Source organism: Mauremys reevesii, linkage group 4, assembly GCF_016161935.1.
Source record: "Mauremys reevesii isolate NIE-2019 linkage group 4, ASM1616193v1, whole genome shotgun sequence".
Classification (NCBI taxonomy): domain Eukaryota; kingdom Metazoa; phylum Chordata; order Testudines; family Geoemydidae; genus Mauremys; species Mauremys reevesii.
Genome location: NC_052626.1, coordinates 128,930,636 through 128,950,432, shown reverse-complemented (window position 1 = coordinate 128,950,432; position 19,797 = coordinate 128,930,636). Strand labels below are relative to the sequence as shown.

The following is a 19,797-nucleotide window of genomic DNA, read 5'->3' as shown; positions in this document are numbered from 1 at the left end:
TGTGTGCGTGAGCATGTGTGCGTGCGTGTAAATTTGTCAAGAGCCTTCGAGCAGAGGACTAAGGACGGTGTGGTCTGCAGGAATGTGAATCAGAAGAAGAGCCCTTAAGTTCCATGCCGGATCTGTGACTGACTCACTCTGTTTCCCGGGGCAAGTCACTTCATCCCCCTGTGTCTGTCCCTCCCCACGCCCAGCAAAAGGGGAATACCAATATTGACCTAACTCATGTGCAGCTTGAACTTCTACTAGCACTGGCAGTGCAGGCACTGACACAAAAGCAAAGAGCCTAAGGGATGCACAGGCTTTTAAAGAGCTGATTCTAATTTTCTGTGTTGCTCATTCTTCCTCTGACCATGCCTTTCTCTACTTTTTACATGCAGCACAGTTAGCCTGTGGAACTCATTGCCACATGAGATCACTGACAGCAAGAGTTGATCCAGTCTGGCAGCCCCTGTGTTCCTATCCTCTGTATGGCACTGTGCATGCTACCAGCATGCAGCAAATCATCAACAATAATCAGGTTGAGTTTGGAGTCAAAGGTTTCTGAGCTTTGTGTTTTTAACTTTACCTGCATCCAGCTGTGCCACTGACTTGCTGCGAGATGAGACCTTCAGAAAGTTATTGCCCTTCTCCAGGCCTCAGTTTCCACATCTGAAAAATGGGGGTAATGACCCTGAGCTGCCCCCAGAGTGGCTGTGAGGCTTAACTTGTTAACAAGAGCCTCAGATGAAATAGACTCCATAAAAAGGCAAAATTAAATCTTTTTTTTACAAAACAGAGGCAGTGTGGTCCCGTGGATAGAGCATTGGACTGGGACTCAGAAGACCTGCATTCTGTTCCTAGCTTGACCTGGGGCAACCACATCCCCTCTTTCTGTCTGTTTCCCCTCCCACTTGTTGTCTTGCCTGTAAGCAATTTTGAGACAGGGATTGACTCTCACTATGTGTCTATACAGCTCCTAGCACGATGGGACACAGTGATCTTGGCTGGGACCTGTAGCTGCTACTGTAATACAAACAATTAATCAGACCCAGGAAAGATGAGCCATATGGGTCCATCGGCCAGACTGTGGTTTCCTGCTGCCATCTAATGTGGAAATGGGGCAGCGCAGCCCTAGCTGCCTGGGAGGATCACACAGGCAGGATGTACAGCAATTTGGCTTGTGGAATGCAATGAATGCAGGGGGATAAGGTTACATTCCCCTGTGGGATCTGTGCTCTCTGTTCCCTTGGGAAGGTTTTTGCTTTGCAGCGTAGGAGTCAGCTGGCCTCAGAGCTGCTCTGCTGGGCAGGAACTGCCACCGGCCCGGGCCAATCTATTTTATGTGCTCGTGACATTTGCAGCATTCACTGGAAGCGCCGCAGGAGCTGGCCGCTCTGGTTCTCCCCTGCCTGGCCCCTTGTGGAGTCATTTGCACCTGTGCACAATGAATGCAGCGCAAATGCTGATCCGGTAGCCTGCTTCACATGCCCGCTTTGTGGAGATGGCACAAGGCAGGAGCCAGCGGGGAAGTGGGTGCATGGAGGGCCAGAGTATCTCAAGAGCTCAGCTCCCATTTAGGCCCCAAGGGTGGGAGTTTGGGCCAAAGCTGAGTGCTCTTGAAACGTCCACCCCAGAAGAGCTGTGCAGGCTGGTTGCTAATTTAGGTGTTGCACAATGGGGGCTGAGCTCTTGTGAAAACCTTGCCCAAGCTGCAGGGGTTGGAGGGCTGAGCCCTTGAAAATCTAGCCCTATGTCTCTCTTCCTCTAGGGTGAGAAGTTAGCACTTCCTTATTTGCCACCCTACCCGGTCGGATATGAGTACCTCCCGTTGGAGTCAGAGCTCACAGGGGAAGAATGGAGCCCTTGCACGAGATAGCATGGCTACTTTTCATCATGTCCCCTAGTGGATCGAGCAGCAGACTGGGATTCAGGAGACCTAGGTTCTAATCCCAGCTTCACCACTAGCCCAGGTAAGTTGCTTCCTGAGCCTCAGTTTCCTTATCTGTAAAATAGATACTGATGTTCTTTATAAAGTGCTTTGAGACCTACTGGTGAAAAGTCCTCTACAGGCGCTTGGTATTACTATGAGTGAGATTGTATGGTAATGTGGCATACCAACACTGGCGAATCATGGTGCCTGAGACACTGTGCTACCCTCTGAGCTCAAAGCAAAGGCCCCGTCCTTGAACAATGGGGCAACCTCACGGATTCTGCGGTGGAGGGGTGTGCACATAGTGACAATCTGGGCTTGAAAATGCAAAGTGCTTCCAAGTCCTCCTGCCAGCCTCGGGCAGAAACCGGGAACCAGGAGGAAGGAGGGGCAAGCTGGCAATGCGAGCAGCCAGGAGAAACAGCAGTGCCAGGGGCCAGACAAGCAGTCAACATCACTTAGGAGTGGAAGCAGTGCCAGCTAAGAGAAGCTAGAGTGCCAGCAGAGCAGGTAATGCCAGCCCAGAGGAGGTATTAGTGGCAAGGGGTGGTTGCATTGTTATTCCCAATATACAGGCTCCTGGATAATTTCCCCACATGTAATTTGCCATGTTGAGTCTTGCACTCGAACGCAGGGCAAGAGCACAGCTTGGCATACGGAGTGTCTAGATATCTTAGTATTTATATGACCCCTGTCACTGGAATATTTGAGAATTTCACAGTCTTTCATGTATTTATCCTTACAACACCCCTGTGAGGCAGGGCAGCCCCACGATACAGAGGGGAAACTGAGGCACAGGGCGACTCAGATCCTCAAAGGTATTTCGGCTTCTAAGGCCCATTGATTTCAAGGAGCTTAACTATCTTTCAGGATCTGGGCCTCAGTGAGTTGCCCAGGATGTTGGTGGAGTACAGATTGAACCCAGGAGCTCCTACGGTCTAGGCTAGTGTGCTGACTGCGGGACCCTCCCCAGTATAGCTTGTTCATCTACAGGAAGGAGAGGCAGCTATACCAGTAGAGTGGCGTCCACCCTGGGTGCTGAACTAATATCTCACTAGAAAATCCCATCCCTGACCAATATGGTCATGCCAAGCCAAAAGCTGTGCTTAGGCCAGGCCTAACCCATTGTGTTAACACCAGCCAGCTGCTAGCTCACACGCAAATGAAGCGGTCCCGCCACAGCTGGCCTTAGAGCGGAATCACTTAGCCCAGAAGGCTTCGCTTCTTGAGACACACAGTTATATAAACCCCCGATGTGCAGGGCCTGCCTGCTGTACACAGTAAGGTAGCGGTGGCCTGGAGCTGGTGGGCTTGGCTGCTTTCTGTGGGCCAGAAAGTCAACAGGAGAGATGAGCAGACAGGTTTTCCCTTTGTGCAAGGTAAGCAGTGTTGTATTTGAGATTCTGCCTATACAGTTAAGAGCAAACTCCCATAAGACATGGGTTCCTGACCAGTCCCTCATGTCTGTTGCATCCTGGCCAGCCCCGGGGAAGAAACTAAGAGAGAAAAGGGAGTGCTTGATATCCACCCCCCACCCAGAGCTCTGCTTTCAGGGTCCCTCAAACAAGGGAGCAGCCCCTCTTGCTGTGAGTTTGCTGCTACTCAGACCCCAGCTGTTCCTGAAAATTAGCTCTTCTCTTTCCCTCCTTTGCATTCCCTATTCATCTCAGTGTGGTGATAACGCTTGAGCCTAATGAAGATCAGGGAAGTGGGCAGGGCTGGCAATGACAGAATCCCTTAGTCTGCAGAGAAATCAGCTGAACATGAGGCAACTGGTAACTTTCTAGACGGGAAGTTTAATTTGAAGTCAAATGGATGAACACTGTTGTAGTTGGTTGGTGTCCTGGGCAGCATATTTTGCATGGAAGGGAAACTGAGTCAATATGTGCTTTAATGGTCCTGTGGTGGAAAGCTAGTCTGACACATTGGCATCTTGGTAAGAGAGTGATCTTTAGTATCTGATCCAAGCCGCTTCTGGGTAACAGAAGGTTAATACAGCAGGAGAATACTGCAGTAGCTACTGTTGTGTGGAACAGCCATAGAATCTGGTGTTACTAGGACAGAGCATGGGGCGGTTCATTTCCCAACTGATATGGGAGCATTATTTGTGTTGTGGTAGCACCTCAGAGCCCCAGTCATGGGTCAGGGTCCCGTTGTGCTAGGTGCTGTACAAAGACGGCCCCCGTCTCGAAGATCTTACATTCTACGTATAAGAAAAGGGATCCCAGGTGGCTGCAGGCAGACAGACTGGGAGCACAAGGAAACAGGGAGGTAGTATTGGAAGTGTCATGTGATGACTCTACAGGAAAGCAGTTATTAAGCTAAAGATGGGCCCATAGCCTTGGTTCTGAACAACCCCAGCATGGCTCAGGGCAGCATCCTGACCCAGATTTAGCTACTTGGGTCTACCTTTCGATGCTCAGAGATGCATCAAGTATCAGAGGGGTAGCCGTGTTAGTCTGGTTCTGTAGAAGCAGCAAAGAAAGGTGCCACAGGATTCTTTGCTGCTTCTAGAGATGCATCAGATACTCTTTAGCTATGTCTTTTGAGGGGTGCGGCGGTGGCGAAGGAGAGTTGGTACTTTAAATATAACAAAGACCTGTAGAAAGGGAACAGGCAAATGGCCAGTGGTTTGGGGAAGATGCTTCGTTGATCAAAATAGGGGTGCATGGCGAATTCTAGCACAGGATGGGTTTCCATGGGATTTGAGTGGGGAAAGTGTATTCATATGTACCTGTAGTTATACGATTCAGCTGCTAGATGTCTCTGTGCGCTGCATAAACTTTTAGACAGCATATAGTGCCTGTTTTAAAAAAAAAAAACCCACCAGCTGCAAAGCTGGAGCTCAAGCTGTGTGGAAGGCAAGCCTGCTTCTCTGTAGTTGACGTTGTTTTGGATAACTGGCACTTGCTGTTTAAGCGGGACTGTGATTCCTTGTGTCCTGATGGGAACCTTTCCTGTAGATTTCCATTGAGCCTTGGTGTGCAGTGCTCTGAATTAACAACGTGCTCGGAGACGCTAGTAAGCCCCAGTGTCTGTTTGATGCTTTGGCCTTCACTGCAGTCTTGGCACCATGGAGCCTGCCCTGAACTAGGGCTCATGCTAGCTTTTGAGGGCCCTTGGTGAAGTCAAGTTGTGGGCTGTCCTCCAGCCCCATCCTGTCACCAAGAGAGGTCCCTCTGCATACTCCCCTCCTTCCCCCCCCCATACCCATCACCATAGGCTGTTTGCTTGCAACCCAGCCCAATGGGATGGGGAGAGCATCTCTGCCCCAGTGAATGAGCCTCCGTGTCGTCTAGAGTGATTCTTTATATGGGCAGGAGAGCAGGAAGAGGAACCCAAATTCATGTCCTTATGGTGGGCAGCTAGGGAGTTTGCCATCTGCTGTGATAAAGCTGATGCAGGGGTTGGATGAAGCCAGAAATGGGTCGGGGTGTGTGTGCTATACACACATGATCGGGGACAGATCCTGTTCACTATGGAGATCTCCTTCAGTTTGAGTGATAGGGGCTGGTGTCAGAAAGGAAGGACCAGGTTCTTGTCTGGGCGGTGCAGGTGTTTGTGGGTGATGCAGCTAATAACTGTGTCTGATGCGGATGTTATACCGGTGTCAGGTGCAGGCATGTAGTATGGGCCATGGGAAGAAGGGACTCCTGTGTGGACTGTGCAGGCCAATCGGCCACCCTGGCTCTGTTCTCCCAAGCTTATTGCATACTCCAGTCTCCCACCATCCATCATGCGAGCAGCTCAGTGGGCGTTTACAAGGCTGTAATTTACCTTCCTGAATGGCTCTCAGACTGATTAATTACTTGCTTAGCAACTGCTCATTTGTATGTTGCTGGTGAAGCCAGGAGAGGAACAGAAGGGAAATGTGTATGTCTTACCTAGAACGGGACACTCACCATGGAGCAGGATGTCTCTGCACGGCTGAGCAGGGGTGGGAGGTGCAGATGAGGAGTTTTAAAAACAAACCTGGGTATTTCTTGCTGATGAATGAGCCTAAGAACTCAACAGTGCCTCCTCCATAGGAGATGAAGTGTTAAACCTCCATTGATACAGGGAATGTATACCAGCCCTAAATGAAACCATCTGCTTTCAAGCATAGTCATTCATGGGTGAGATGAGTAGTTAAGTCTCAGCTTGGCAGTGTCACGTGGAACTGTCCCTCCTTGTGGGGGATATGGGGAGAGTATTTATTGTATTGATTTATTTTTATTGGGCAAAATGTTTTTAATTTTTCAAGTCTCTCCTTCCAACACCTCTGCCCCCTCCCCCCGATTGATCATCTGTGCTATGGTAGCCCGGAGAAGTCCCATTGTGTTAGGCACTGTACAGGTAGCCCCTGAAAACGGAAGGGTACTCCAGGTGGGGAGCTGAATGAGGAAGTGACTTGCCAAAGGTCAAGTGGGGAGTCGGTGGCAGAGGTGGGAATTGAGCTCAGCTCTCCTGAGTTCTAGTCCAGTGCCTTCACCATGGGGTGGTCCTTCTTCTCAGGGCACTTTGGCAGTTAAGCCCTGTTCCTCTCTGCAAAGGCCCTGAGCTGTAGACTTCAGAGCTGGTTGTTTTTATGTGCAAGCTCATTGGCTGTAGAGTGGTAGCTGCCTCCCTCGTTCAGTTCTGGGCCATCTTGCAGTCTGTGCCGTACGTGGGAGCTGTCGCGGTCCCTGGAGTACGTCAGGTTTTGCTGTGGTTGGGAGCAGCTAGTGCAGGGACTGGAAGGCGTGGCTGATCTTTCCTAGGCATCGCAGATGCATAAGCCGTTTCTACGCGGAGGTTCCCCATTCACGTCAGCTTTGGACTGTGAGGAAACTGAAGGTGAAGTTGGGACTTGAGGGCTGGAGTCAAGGACAGGTGGTGATTGAAAGAGGTTTCTTTTAAGCAACTCTTGCTCTGTTTCAAAGGAGCCTGATCTGGACAGCGCTTGCAGTGGGGAGGGAAAGGGCTGCTGGGAGTATAGTGGGACCACAGGGGCTGATGTGATGATTGGAATGAGCCACTACGAACTGTAGACACAAAAAGATCCAAAGGGGCCAATGAGTTCTACCGACCTGTTGCAAGGCTCCATCGCTGTAACATCTGGGCACCTCGTAGTGCTTATCTTCACAATGCCCCTGGGCGGTAGGGCAGTGCTATTAGTCCCGTCGTACACATGGGGAGCTGGGGCATAGAGAGATGAAGGGACATGCCAAAGATCACTCAGGAAGTCTGTGGCAGAGCTGGGCCTTGCGCCTGGCGTCCCCAGTCCCAGGGCAGTATCCTAACCACTGGACCAGCCTTCCTGCTTCCACTGATTTCAATGGAGGAAGATCAATCTTGTGGCAAGGAGAGATGGGCCTGAACTAGAATGGGCCCCAATCCAAATAGCCTCAGTGTGTGTGTGTGTGTACGAACCCAGGTTGCAATGTGTGTGTGTGTGTGTACGAACCCAGGTTGCAATTCCGCCGCTGGTTCGAATGGATTGGAGCAGAGAGAGCCCCAGACCGGAGCACTTCTGAATTTGGGGGATGTTTGAAATCTGGAGCCAAACAGTGCCTCTCGGCTCTTCTTTCTTAGGAATAAATCACCAAGGCCCTTCTCAAAGTCTGTGATCATCTCCGGAACCCCGCAAGAAGGCGAAACCCCAGACCCAAGCAGCCCTGAGTCACGGGAAAGTCTGGGTCTGGAACTTAACATTGCAGGCTCACTCCCAGCTCTCGTCCTTACTGACCTGCACCTTTGCTGGCTTTCAGCCCAGCAGCATGGACCCGTCTCACCTGCCAGGATTCCAGCTCCTGCCTGCAGCACGAAGCACAAACCTCTTTGTGCCATTCTCCTTTGCACAAAGTGCAGCGAGTGGGCTGCGGAAGGAGAGAGCCTCTCAAAGCGAGGGAGTGAGAGCTCTGGGCATGGACTGAGGGCAGCTTGTGGCTTCTCGGTGTCAAAATAGATCTAAGCGCTGGCTTCAAGGAACAGTCTTGTGTGAAGCTTCAAAGACCTGTTCCATGAATCTTTAGTGACGCCTCCCCTTCGTGAGCCATCCTGTCCTAAATTGTTCAAGATGGGTACTAAACTCTAGACTCAAACACCCCCTGCCCCAATTTTCTGCAGGTTGGAGCTCCTTAATAGCAGGTTCCTGGCTTTACAGCAGGTTGAACCAAAACTCAGGACTTAAATGCCCCAGGTATAAATCTTGGTATCACAACAGCCCCTAGAGTATTAGATGGTTTGCATTATCCCAGTCCCATCCTGCTCGGCGCTGTACGTGCACATCGTGAGAGACAGTTGCTGCCTCCTAGAACTTGGTCTAAGTAGATAATACAGAGAAAACACCCATTATCTGAGGCACAGAGAGATTGAGTGACTTCCCCAAGGTCATACAGGCAGTCTGTGGCAGAGCTGGGAATTGAAGCCCGGTTTCCTGGAGAGTCCCAACCACAAGACCATCCTTCCTTTTGTTCTAGGCTCAGGATTGTCCTTCATTCTGAGCTCCTGTGTATGATTTGTTTAGACCAGTCTACATATAGTAATAGTTTACAAATGCCTTTCAGTGACTAATGCCTGGTCTACACTGGGGGAGGGGGCGGGGGGCGGGATCGGTCTAAGATACACAACATCAACTATGAGAATAGCGTAGCTGAAGTCGACGTATCTTAGATCGACTTAGAATCACCTACTTCCCATCCTCGCAGGGATCGACCTCCACTGAGCGCTTCCACCTCTCACCGAGCTGGAGTTCAGCAGTTGACGGGAGAGCAATCGGGGATTGATTTATCATGTCTACACTACACTCGATAAATCGATCCCTGATAGATCGATCGCTACCCACTGATCCGCCGGGTAGTGTAGACGTACCCTAAGGAATGCTTCAGTGACTCTGTGGGAATGCCACATTGCTGAAATGCAGCCACCTCTAGGGTGGGGTGCAGCCCCTGTAAAACAGTGCACAGCAACACCATGCTACAGCTTCAGATGGCAAGTGAGAACTTTGCTCCACTCCCCCTGCGGTTTCAAATGGATGCAAGTACCCAAGTTGGAATTTGGCCAGGATCAAGGTAAATACCTTTAATTGTTGCAGTGAGCGCCACGGGATCCATAATAACCAAGTGGTTGGGATCTTGCATTTTCTGAACAGCTGCACCTCCAGCAGTGCAGGGTGGCTCCCTCGCCAGGATGGGGCATGGAGTCTAGGGGAGAAAACCACCTGCGCAAGAGCCAGCACTGCGGCTTGTAGCAGCCTGTTGGATTTTTCTTGCGGGTCTCCCATCCAGGTAATAAATCTGGCCTGACCCCGTTCAGCGGGTGAGATGGTGGCTCGCTGGAGCTGGGCTGTAAGTGGCTTCCTGTTAATTAACCAGCCTAGGTCCCTACTGAGTCTGAGTCCCTGGAGTGCCATATGGTTGACACCTCAGTGCCATGGCTGGAGCCTGTGTGCAGCAGCCTCACAGCTGTGGCTCATCCCTCCTGGTACCTGTGCCTCTCCTGTTCTCTTGCCCGTCACGCTCTCCGGCTGCCCACCTGGCTCCTGCCATCCCCCATCCTCTCTGGCATCTGCCTCTGCCGTCCGACTTGCGAGCACCTTGGTCTCCCCGTATCTTATTTCAGTCTCAGGTCCGCTTCCAAAAAAAGGTGTCCCGGCTCCTATTGAACTAACGGGAGTGTTTCCAGCTAGTGGATTCCACGGTTTGCTTGTACGCCTGGCTACTGCTGCATCCCATGTCTAACTTCCATATCAGTCCCCATGGCACGGCTTGGGCCATATTGCTAGGGACGGGTGCAGGCTCCCTGGGCAGACTCTGACCACTGAGGGTCCTGCAACTACAGGCCCCTAATGTGACTGTGTCCTAGCCTGGTTCTGGGAGGCAGCAGGCCCTGGCCTGTTCCTCAGTGGCCTGCACTAGGGTGAGACCAGACCCAAGGGGACCCACCCTAGAGGAAACCGTGACCCTGTTGGTTGGCTCATTCTCAGGCTTCACCAGTGCCAGCCTCAGCTGCCCTGCAGCCTTCTCCCACCATGAAACCTGTCTGACCTGCCTAGTCCGCTCCTAGCCTCTTCAGCTCATCCGGCTGTGGAGGCTATTGTCAAATGCAGAGCTCTTCTTCCTGGCTCCTTCCCAGCTGCTCTCTCTCACGAGGACTGACGGCCACTGAATTTAGCAGGGCTAGAAACTTCTCTGCCCTTGGGGCCCTTGGAAAGTTGCTTAGAGTCTCTCTCCTTCAACTCCCCACTTCACCCAGGCACCAATGAAAGGAGCCTCCCGAGCATTTTCTCTTTGCATTTGCTCTTAAGTGGAACCAGTGGAACTGCCAGGGGTTGGCATCTTGTTTTTCATGTTGCAATTTGTAATGGAAGTCTCGGCTGGATGGGAGTGAACGAAAATGCATTGGGTGGATGGAGGGTGGAGAGCTCCATTTACTCACAGCAAGCAACACGGCACCGCCCCGGCAGTCTCTTCCACGCCACCCTAGGATGGAGCTTCTAGAGGAACTCCAACTGCTGGGAAAAGCAGTGCCACGCCAGACTGTAGCTTAGAGATGTGGGCACCTGTCTGCGGGACGCTAGGCTGAGGCCCGATACTGGCATCTACACGGGCCACCGACACCAAAGCTTTTCAGTCATTACCAGCGTGGCCAAATTTGGAGGTGAAAGGCTCTATGCCTCTCTCTTTCCACCACCTGAGCCTCCTGCATGGTGGGGCAGCCCTTGGCTGCTGAAGCCAAGAGGCTGGCCACAGTGGGTACATCTATGCCGCAATAAGACCCATGGCACGGCCACGGCTGGCCCGGGTTAGCTGATACGGGGCTCCGGCCGCAGGGCTAAAAGTTGTAATGCGGGCGTGAAACTCTGCGACGGGGCAGGGTGCCACAAGTCTGAGTCAGTTGACCTGGGCTCTGAGACTCGGTGGTGCAGGTTTTCTATTGCAGTGTTCTGTGTAGACACCTCCCCGACCCTCCCCCCCTCCCCCCGAGCTGCCTTGCTCTGAACATGGCTCAGGGCTTTTGCCTCTAAGGCAGCAGCCTCTGGTACCAGTGTCTGGGGCTGAAAAAGGGATCACGTCAGTGCAATTCACCCAGTGCAGCAGGCTCTTGAGTGAGATGCTCTCTCTTTTACAGAAGAGCCTAGAGATGCCTAACCAAGATCAGGGCCCCACTGTGTAGGGCGCCGTACAGACCCATAGGAAGAGACGGTCCCTGCCCCACTGACCTTGCACCCAAGAGGCGGGAGAGCACAGAGAAACGGCGGCAGTGCTGGGAATTGAAAGCAGATCTCCTAAGCCCCCAGTGCATCCCGGCCTTCCCTTCTGTGCCTTGCTGTTGTACGTTCTGCCTTTCCCTGCGCCGTGACACCGGCTGCGTGGACTGCAGGTGGGTGGGTGGGGGGAGAGCTTGAGTTCTGTTCTCTCCACTCCCGCTCACCTGCCAAGCAAATAAAATGAAACTAATGAAGCGCAGCGCACCTACCGGCACGCGCTGTCATGCTCAAGTGACTGCAGAATGAGTCATGCGTGCTGCTGGGGGCTGTGCATGGACCAGAACTGCCGCCGATTATGCTGCTCTGTGGGTACCTGAGTGCAGGGGCAGGGCGAGTCAAATCTGATGTGGAGCCCTACCTGCAGCTTTCTTAATTTTTAAAACACAATGAGCTGCCCTCCCCCGCCCAGCCTCGTTGAGTTCCTGGAGTGATCCTAGCTAATGGCTGGTGCCCCTCGGCTCACACGCTGCCACCCCCTGTGCAATCCCTGCCTGGTGCGAGCCAGCCTGCTAGGATGCTGACTTGTGCCTCTATTGCATGTACACGTCAGTTCACTTCTCCCTGATTTTACTCCACTCCCGTCTCTGCACATCACTGCCCCTTTCTGCCTGTAGGACTGTTGCACCCCTTACTCCTCCTGCATGAGGTGCCCCCCAAAGGGGAGCAGCAGGTAGAGACGACATGGTGCACGAGGGGTTGATGCACTCTGAGCAGCCCACCCACCACTCCCTTTTGTGGGGGTTCTGGAGGTGCGGGCCCATTGTACACTGACCTCTGGCTGCAGCAGCAGCCGCTTTGCTGAAATTGATGAGACTGACCCTACTTCTAGGGCCTGATCCAAAGCCCCCTCGTTCCGTTGGCTCCAACGGGCTTCGGATTTGGTCCATAATGGCGGAGTTGGATCTGACCCAGGAGCAAAAAAATGCCTCTCTGCTCCCCTGTGTGTGTGTTTCAGGTGAATTGACACATTTGTCATATTGGTGAGCAGGGGGGAAATGTGCTGTAACAAGATCATCTTACGACAGCCGTATAATCTGGTGTGGTCTGGCTTGCGGCATGGCATAACGTGGAGTGCTGGAAGCTCAGTTCCTATATGATCCCCAGACACTGTCATTCTTGCTGTGCAGGGCCCCAGCTCCTGACTTGACTGACACAAACAAGCCTTGCTTGCATCAGCCCCACAGAGCGAGCAGGCTATGGGAGAGCCGGCAGGAGTCTCTTCTGCTGCCTCAGCAGCAGCGCTGTTCCGAGGGCAGCACCTGTATTTGGGGATGATGTGAGAAGCGGAGAGACCCAGCTGCATCTGGCAGTTCTGTCAGAAAAATCCTCATCTCTTTCTTTTTTTCTAACCGGTATTGCTTTTTATGTAAAGTCTTGCCTAAAGATCAAATGGATATTACATTTGCAGAGAGGCTGGGCATAGCTTCACACCTAGGAGACCGGGAATATCATTGTTTTGACTCCTATGCTTTGCTGACAAGATCCGGATTTGCAGGGAGGCTCCATGAGGCATTTCCAACTGAGGGCGCAGATGGGAGTTGGAAGCTCTTTGGGGCAGGGACAGTTGGACTGTGGACAGAACCTGGCATGGTGAGATCCCAAGCCCCATCCAGATGTGGAAAGATGCTAGGTTCCTCTTAGATTAATTCTGGCTCAACAGGACCTAAGAAGAATCAGAAACCTCCTCAAACCGAGGCGAGATTCCCGGTCTGATCCCCAAAGCGCAGAGAGATTGCGTAAGCCACTGAGCTTCTTGGTGTTTATCCAAATACAGCCATCAAAGCCCATGGCATTCTCCCTTCCCTGCTGCTGCGAAAAGCAATATCTGCCTGGCATCATCTCTCTATTGCAGCGCTTAATTTTCCTCTTTTAAAACAAAGGGATCTCTCTCCTCCAGATGTTTGGGTGGGGATGGGGAAGGAAGCCATCTGTTCTAGTCAGAACCCCAAATCCAAGCGTGGGAAATTTAGACACGGAACCCTGGTCTGTTGTTCGTGTCGCAGTATAATGTCTAACCAAAATCCAAGGCCTATGATGCTGTAGGTGGAGTAAGACAGTCGTGGACCCCAACAGCTTCTAATCTAAATAGACCAGACTGATGGGTAGGAGTAAGGATTATTCTCCCCATTTTACAGGTAGGGGAATTAAGGCATAGCAGTGAAGTGACTGACCCAAGGCAGAGGGAGTCTGTAGCAGAGCCAGAACTCTGTTCTCTTGCCTCCCAGTCCTGTGCCCTAGCCTTGGTTATCCTTATTTTGTTTTCTCACTGGGGGTGGCACTGAAATTTGCAATTGGTCCCTGCCTTTTAAATAGGCTGCACCAGAATTCTGGGTCCAAATACCCCGGAGCTTTGACATTTCAATTGTGTGTTTGCCCTCGGCTTCTGTTTTACTGTGCAATGAGTCTGGACAACCCAGGCCCTGGCAGAACTGGAGCAGAAGCCACGTGAACCCATTTTAAGCACCGTCCAAAGCGGACTCTTAATCCTGGATCACGTAGTGTAACGGTTTCTCCAGATCGTTTTTCATCGTTAGGTGAAAACTAATCCATCAAGCTGATTTTTTTTTAACCTGTCTCCTGCGGCTTTTTGTCTGGTTTTATGCCGTCGTCTCACATGATCGTGCAGAGATTTCTCCCTCTCCTATTGCTTGACCGCTGGGACTCGGCAAGGAGCCTCTTTGCTGTGTGATGTACTTGATTTACTCTTTCTCTGCTTCTCATGCACAGGGATCTCTTTACATGGGCTTGTTAAAGTTACTGCTGCTGCTAGTGTTAGAAATCCACCCACTGAAGGAGGTCAGCATTGTATCCAAGTGTCTTGCACTCCCATCATGGGGAGGGAGGTGTTGACTGAGAGTGGTGTGTGTATGTGTGTACACACACGTATCCCCTGATTCTCCAAGTTCAAGGCAAGGCTTGAGTAATTAAAGCAGACCTGTTGTCAGAGGCAGTTTTTTAATTGGCTTATAGTGTGAAAAACCATGAAATCTGGGCCATGTTTTATTAGCGTGCATATCACTCTGAACAAGATGGGAGTAATTAAACTAATGCTGTCATTTTCACTCTGTTCCAAGAGAGGGTTTACTTTTAAGCTGTATAGATACCGTGTAGCCCTCTGATTGCAAAGTCAGGGATATCTTTTTTTCCTCTCTTTGCACATATCTTGGCGCGTGCTTATACCCTGGATGGAACTGCAGCTTGTGAAACAATGGGGCCTATCTCTTTAGCCAAAAGATTTAATCCCTCAGAGTGGGCTGTGAGCAGCCGATTGTTCTGCAGCTACTGAGCAGAACAGTGCTGCAGAATCTATTTCATGTAGCCCTGAACTTAAACAGTCTTTTGTGCAGATGTTAGCAGAGCGACTTGAACCAAAATAGCTCACTCAGTACAACACCTAGCGTAGATGCGGGTTTATTGATATAAAGGTGTCTTGTGCTGGTATTGTTCCCCGACATTATGGGAATAACCTATAGCAGTGTAAGCATCGTTATAGCAATGTTATTGCACCCACACTTGGGGGTTGTCACTTCAACTAGATCTGTCTTAAACTGATATAGTTAAAGGCATAAAAAATCCTGTTAGACAAGCCCTTGGGGTGCATGTGTCTGTTTCTAGCCCTCATCACTAAGCTAAATTTGAAAACATGAACTGACTGTAAACTGCTGTATTGTCATCTTGGACAGAATTCTCTGCCCAACTTGGTGGGTTTTTTGTTTTTGTTTACTGTGGTGTAACTTCATTGACTTCAGTGGAGTTACTCCTTGTTTACACCCACGTGAAATCTATGTCTGCAGAGGTTCTGAAACACGTGCGACGTGCGAACGATCTCCGTTCCTCTGTGGGGTGGTGACTCTGGAGCCTAATGATGGCAGCTGATTTTTTTAAAATGACTCAATTATTTCACAGCCGCTTGCTAAAAGAGAAGCCTCTAGCTGGAGCATTCCTCACCTTCCCTGCCAGATAGTCTGCTATTCAACTGCTCAAAGCTTCACATCCCCCTAGGCAACTTAATACAAAAAAAGTAATCCGCAGCATGTTGGACGCTGGTGGCTTGCAGTGAATTAGCAGTGGGAGGTTGGAATCCATGCTGTGTGTGAAGGAGTGGTTGGAAGACCCTGCACCCACACTAGCACCTCTCCCTCCCCCCCAGTGCGGAGGCCATTGTGGTCTCTGTGCTCCTGTGAATGCAAGGTCCGTACAGGGCTCTTGCCATAATCCCCTTGGGAGGGGATGGGTTGATGGCCCAGCCCTTTGGAGAGGTGGTGGGCTGGGAAGGAGGATGCACGCTGCTTTCCCCCTGCAGGCTGCACAGTGCCCCCTGGAGCTCCCCCCGGGGCAGATCTGCTCCGCTCCACCCAGAATGCCTTAAAGGCACAGTAGCCCCCTTATTGTATTAAGTCTATTTTCCTCTCCCTTAACCTGCACAAATGGATGTGCCCCCTCCATCGGAGCCGGTATTGGGGCAGTGTGGTTGTTCTGTGCCTAGGCTCTAGGCCCCTCTTTCCCGGGAATGGTCCCAGCCCTGAAGCACTTTCCAGCCCCAGCATAGCAGCCTTGCTGCTTTTCCTCTTTCTTTCCCTGGCTGGGGAAGGGAAGCTGCGAAAGCCTTCCTGGCTCCTTCCATGGATGCCGCCCCAGTCTGCGCTGCTGCTCTGGGGAGGTATTTGGTGTCAGGAGCGCTGGCTTCTGTCCAGAAAAGGAAAGAAAGGAGAGGTTCCTTAAGGATACACCCTACTTGGCAGCCAGCCAGCCTGCCTGCCTGCTCCTCTTGGAGACGAGGAGGGAGGAGACAGGGGTGACTGGGGTGGAATGCTGTGGGCAGGAGCGATGCCAAGAGAGGAGAACTCGGTGCCCGCTCTTGCTATTAACGGGATTAATCATTTGGGCCAGGGTGGCTGGATGCAGCTCCCAACTGTTTTCATCGCTTCAGTTCTCATGATACTCTGAGTCCCGGGTTCTGCCCCAGTGCAGCTCACTCAAACTTTTGCTTCTAGATCTGAAGGCCCTCTCCCTTGGGGTAGCTTCACAACTGGAGCTGGCATGACATGGTCCATACTGTGCGAATGGCTCTTCTCTTCAACATAGCATGGACTGAAAACCCAGATCCGAATGCCCCTGAATCTGAACCACTTGATTTGGAGACAAAGCAGGATTAATTTGAGATTGTCTTTCTTAATGGGTATTGGTCTGAGATCTGCTGTCAGTCTAGTCCCATCCAAAGCAAGAGGAGTCTCACCCAGTTATTTGTTATGGTAGCACCTAGAGGCTTACCTGAGATGGTGCTGGGTGCTGCACAGACATTTTGTAAAGGATAGGTCCTGCCCTCAAAAGGTCTCAGTCTGAATAGCAAGAGACTTGAAAGGGGTGGGAGGAATACAGGATTGTTCCCATTTTATAGATAGGGGAATTGAGGCACAGAAAGGCTAAGTGACTGGCACAGAGGTACAACAGAAGTATCTGGCAGAGCTCAGAAATGAGCCCAAATCTCCTGTCTTAACCACAACCCCATCCTTCCTTGAGTGGAAGGTGTGACTCCTCTTCGAAAATCTAAGCAATTATACTCCCAAATAACGAAGTGGTCCATAGCTTTGGATGCCTCTGTTTCTGAGTCTCCTTTAGTCTGATTGCTGGGAGCTGAGCTCCTGTTATCCGCTGGAGCTCTGGGTGCTCAGCACCCAACCCAAGAGCCTTTCTTGGACCACTGAAAATGAGATGAGATTGGGCAGGATCCCATTTTAATAGTGATTGTCTTAAGCAGGGCCGGCTTTAGGAAGTGCGGGGCCCAATTCGAACATTTTTGGCGGGACCCCGGCAGGGATGATTAAAAAAAAACCCCCATATTAAAAAAAAAAAGCCTTTCATTTCTTAGCAACGGGTTCCCTATAAAAAGTTCTGATTTAGGGGATGTGCCACAGTATGGATTTTTTGTACCAGTAGGGTTACCATATGTCCGTATTTTCCTCCCATATGGCGATTTAAGAACCAAAAAGCCTGACATGTCCGGGAAAATACGGATGTATGTTAACCCTACCTAAAGTTCTTTTTTAAAAAGATGGGCCTGAACTAGAAATGAGCTCTGTTTCACATGTCTGGGTCCCCGCCACTCCCTGGGGGTGTGTGCACATGTGTGGGTCCCAGCTGCTCCCTGCCCCCCTCATTGAAGCAGGTGTGCAGGGTTACTGCCCTGGGAACTGCAGGGCACCAGTGGACATGGGGCTGGCTGGAGGCAGGGCAGGGGCTGACAGGAGGTAGGGTCTGGCTGCAGGAAGGGCAAGGGGTGCGGGGCTGGCTGGAGACAGAGGTGTGTGGGGTGGGCTGGCTGGCTTCAGGCAGGGCCACAGCAGGGTGCGGCATGGGTTGGCAGGGCTGGAGATAGAGGATTGCGGGACTGGCTGGCTTCAGGCAGGGGTGTGTGGCAGGGGCTGGCTGGAGACAGGGCAGGGGGTGTAGGGCTGGTGCGGGCAGGGCAGGGGGTGCGGCAGGGACTGACTGGAGACAGGCTGGCTGCGGGCACGGGGTGCGGGGCTGGCTGCAGGCAGGGGCTGTTGTGGGGGTAGCAGCAGCAGCCCCGGGCTTGGGGGTTATTTAAAGGACTGGGGCAGCAGCTGAGCCCCAGCCTTTTAAATAGCCCCTGGAGCCCCACCGCTACCCCGGGGCTCTAGGGGCTATTTAAAGGGTCCAGGGCTCCCCTGCTTCTACCGCCCTGGCCCTTTAAATAGCTGTGGGAGCCCTGGGGAAGCAGTGGGGCTCTGGGGGCTATTTAAAGGGCCGGGGCGGTAGAAGCAATGGGAGCCCTGGGCCCTTTAAATAGCCCCCAGAGCCCTGCAGCCCTACCTTAGGGCTCCAGCAAGTGGGGCTCTGGTGGCAATTTAAAGGGCCTTTAAATTGCCCCCTGGGGAAGCTGGGCCACCCCGGTACAGTGCACCAGCTTTTGCTGGTACGCTGTACCGGGGCTTGGGTGTGGGGCCCTCTTAGGGGTGGGGCCCGATTCAGGGGAATTGGTTGAATTGGCCTAAAACCGGCCCCCATCTTATGGGCCCCACCCCTGCCATTAGTGATCACAGAATATCCCTGAAGGCAACTCCAGCCCCTGCTGTCATGGAAAAGCAACCCTAGGGAAGTCCTGAATGTTTTCCCAGCTACACTGAATGCAACCCAACATCTGGAAATGAAGAGAACCAGCCCCATAGCTCAGACCCTCCAAGATGCCAAATCCCCATAGGGCGTTTGAGGCCTCAATATCCTTGAGGATCTGGTCCTGTGTAGCCAGCATCACCAAGTGCTCTGCAGATAAGTTTGGGAGCTGCTGCCAACAGCGAGCGGTGGGGGAACAATGCGTCTTCTGTCACCAACATTGATGGAGAGAGACAAGCACGTGCAATCTTAATTCGGGCATTTGCTGACTTTGGAGTGTTTGGCTTTGCAATCTGCATGTTCTTTAATGTAGCTTTTTGTGCGTAATTAGATCTAGGACTGTGTGAAGGGAATGGGGTGCAGCTGCCCCCCTGAATCCTCCCATCTGTCTACACTCCCCATTCCCTAACAGAATCACCTCTATCCTTGACACAGCAGACGGGAGCTCTGTTAACTGCTCACATATGAGGACGAAGACCAGGCTGTTGTGTGCTCAGCCCTCACAGTTGGGGCCAGATATTCAGCAGGGCTCAGAGCCCAGTGCTCAGAGCCATTCTGAAAACCTGACCTCTTCTCTGGGTGCCTTAAACAGGAGCTGAGCTCCTTGGGAAATTCTAACCCAAGGGACTGGTGGGAAGATGGGCCAGGAACAGGTCAGGGAGGGGGATCAGCTGGGAACATGATGAGGATGGATGCAGGATCCTTGCAGATGGGGAGCAGTGAGACAGCAACGCTCCAGAGCCGGGAGTGGTTGGAGGGAAGTTTTGCCTTTGCCATGGGTGAAGGTTTCCTTGGCAGCATTTCAGTCCCTGGGATTCATGTCAATAATACCCAGTGGCTCGTTTGGAAGATGGGTGGGAGCCCAACGGACAGCTGAGGAGTGAGAAGGATGGAGATGGAGCTGATGACAGGGATGCAGCTTATGGGGGGCTCTGGGCCGGCAGGAGGGCATTGTGGACCCTCCGATATGGATGAGCATTTTTTGGGGGGTAGGGGCTCAAAAGGGGAGGAGACCTTGGGCAGATGACCGTAGCCCATGTCTAGGGGTTAAAGGGCTTGATCACTCAGTGGGTCAAGGCCGCTTGTTGGTAAAGGGCTGCTGATGAGGTGGCCCGAAGGGTTTCATCATCTGGAAGAGGGATTGGGAAGGATTTTGGTACATGGGGTGGGGGAGTGTTGTGTTCCTTAGGGGCTGTTAGAGAGCTCATGGCAGCTACTGGGGGGTTAATGGTTTATGGTGGCTAGTGGGAGGTTCATGGGAACCTATTGTTGGTGGGGCTGGAGGCTGCTGGGAGTAATGGGGTGGGGTTTGATGGTGGTTTGGTGGGATGGAGGTACTGAAGAATGGGTTTCTGGTGCACTGTTTGGGTGGGGAGGTGCTGGGAGGCCTTGCTGGAGGTCCCTGGAGGGCTCATGGGGAGGGGGTAGTGAGGAAGCTGCCCCCTGCCTGCCCAGCTCCTGAGCTCCCCTGACGACAGGCTCTCCCTGGGGAGCTTTCAGCTGCTGCTGGTTTCTTCTGCCA

General features: G+C 52.1%; 1 protein-coding gene across 5 annotated transcripts in view; it reads left to right on the top strand.

Moving 5' to 3' along the window:
• LOC120404255 (metabotropic glutamate receptor 4-like) overlaps positions 1 to 19,797 on the top strand; it is a 129,478-nt gene that overhangs the window by 36,363 nt on the left and 73,318 nt on the right. For 3 of the 5 annotated variants that reach the window (XM_039536420.1, XM_039536419.1, XM_039536417.1), the window contains exon 3: positions 1,751 to 1,952. The exons of 1 other annotated variant lie outside the window; for it this stretch is intronic. The gene's annotated coding sequence lies outside the window, so the exon portion shown is untranslated. Of the gene's footprint in view, positions 1 to 1,750; positions 1,953 to 3,190; positions 3,292 to 19,797 lie in introns of those variants that run through there. One more of the 5 variants, XM_039536421.1, reaches the window with a different exon arrangement.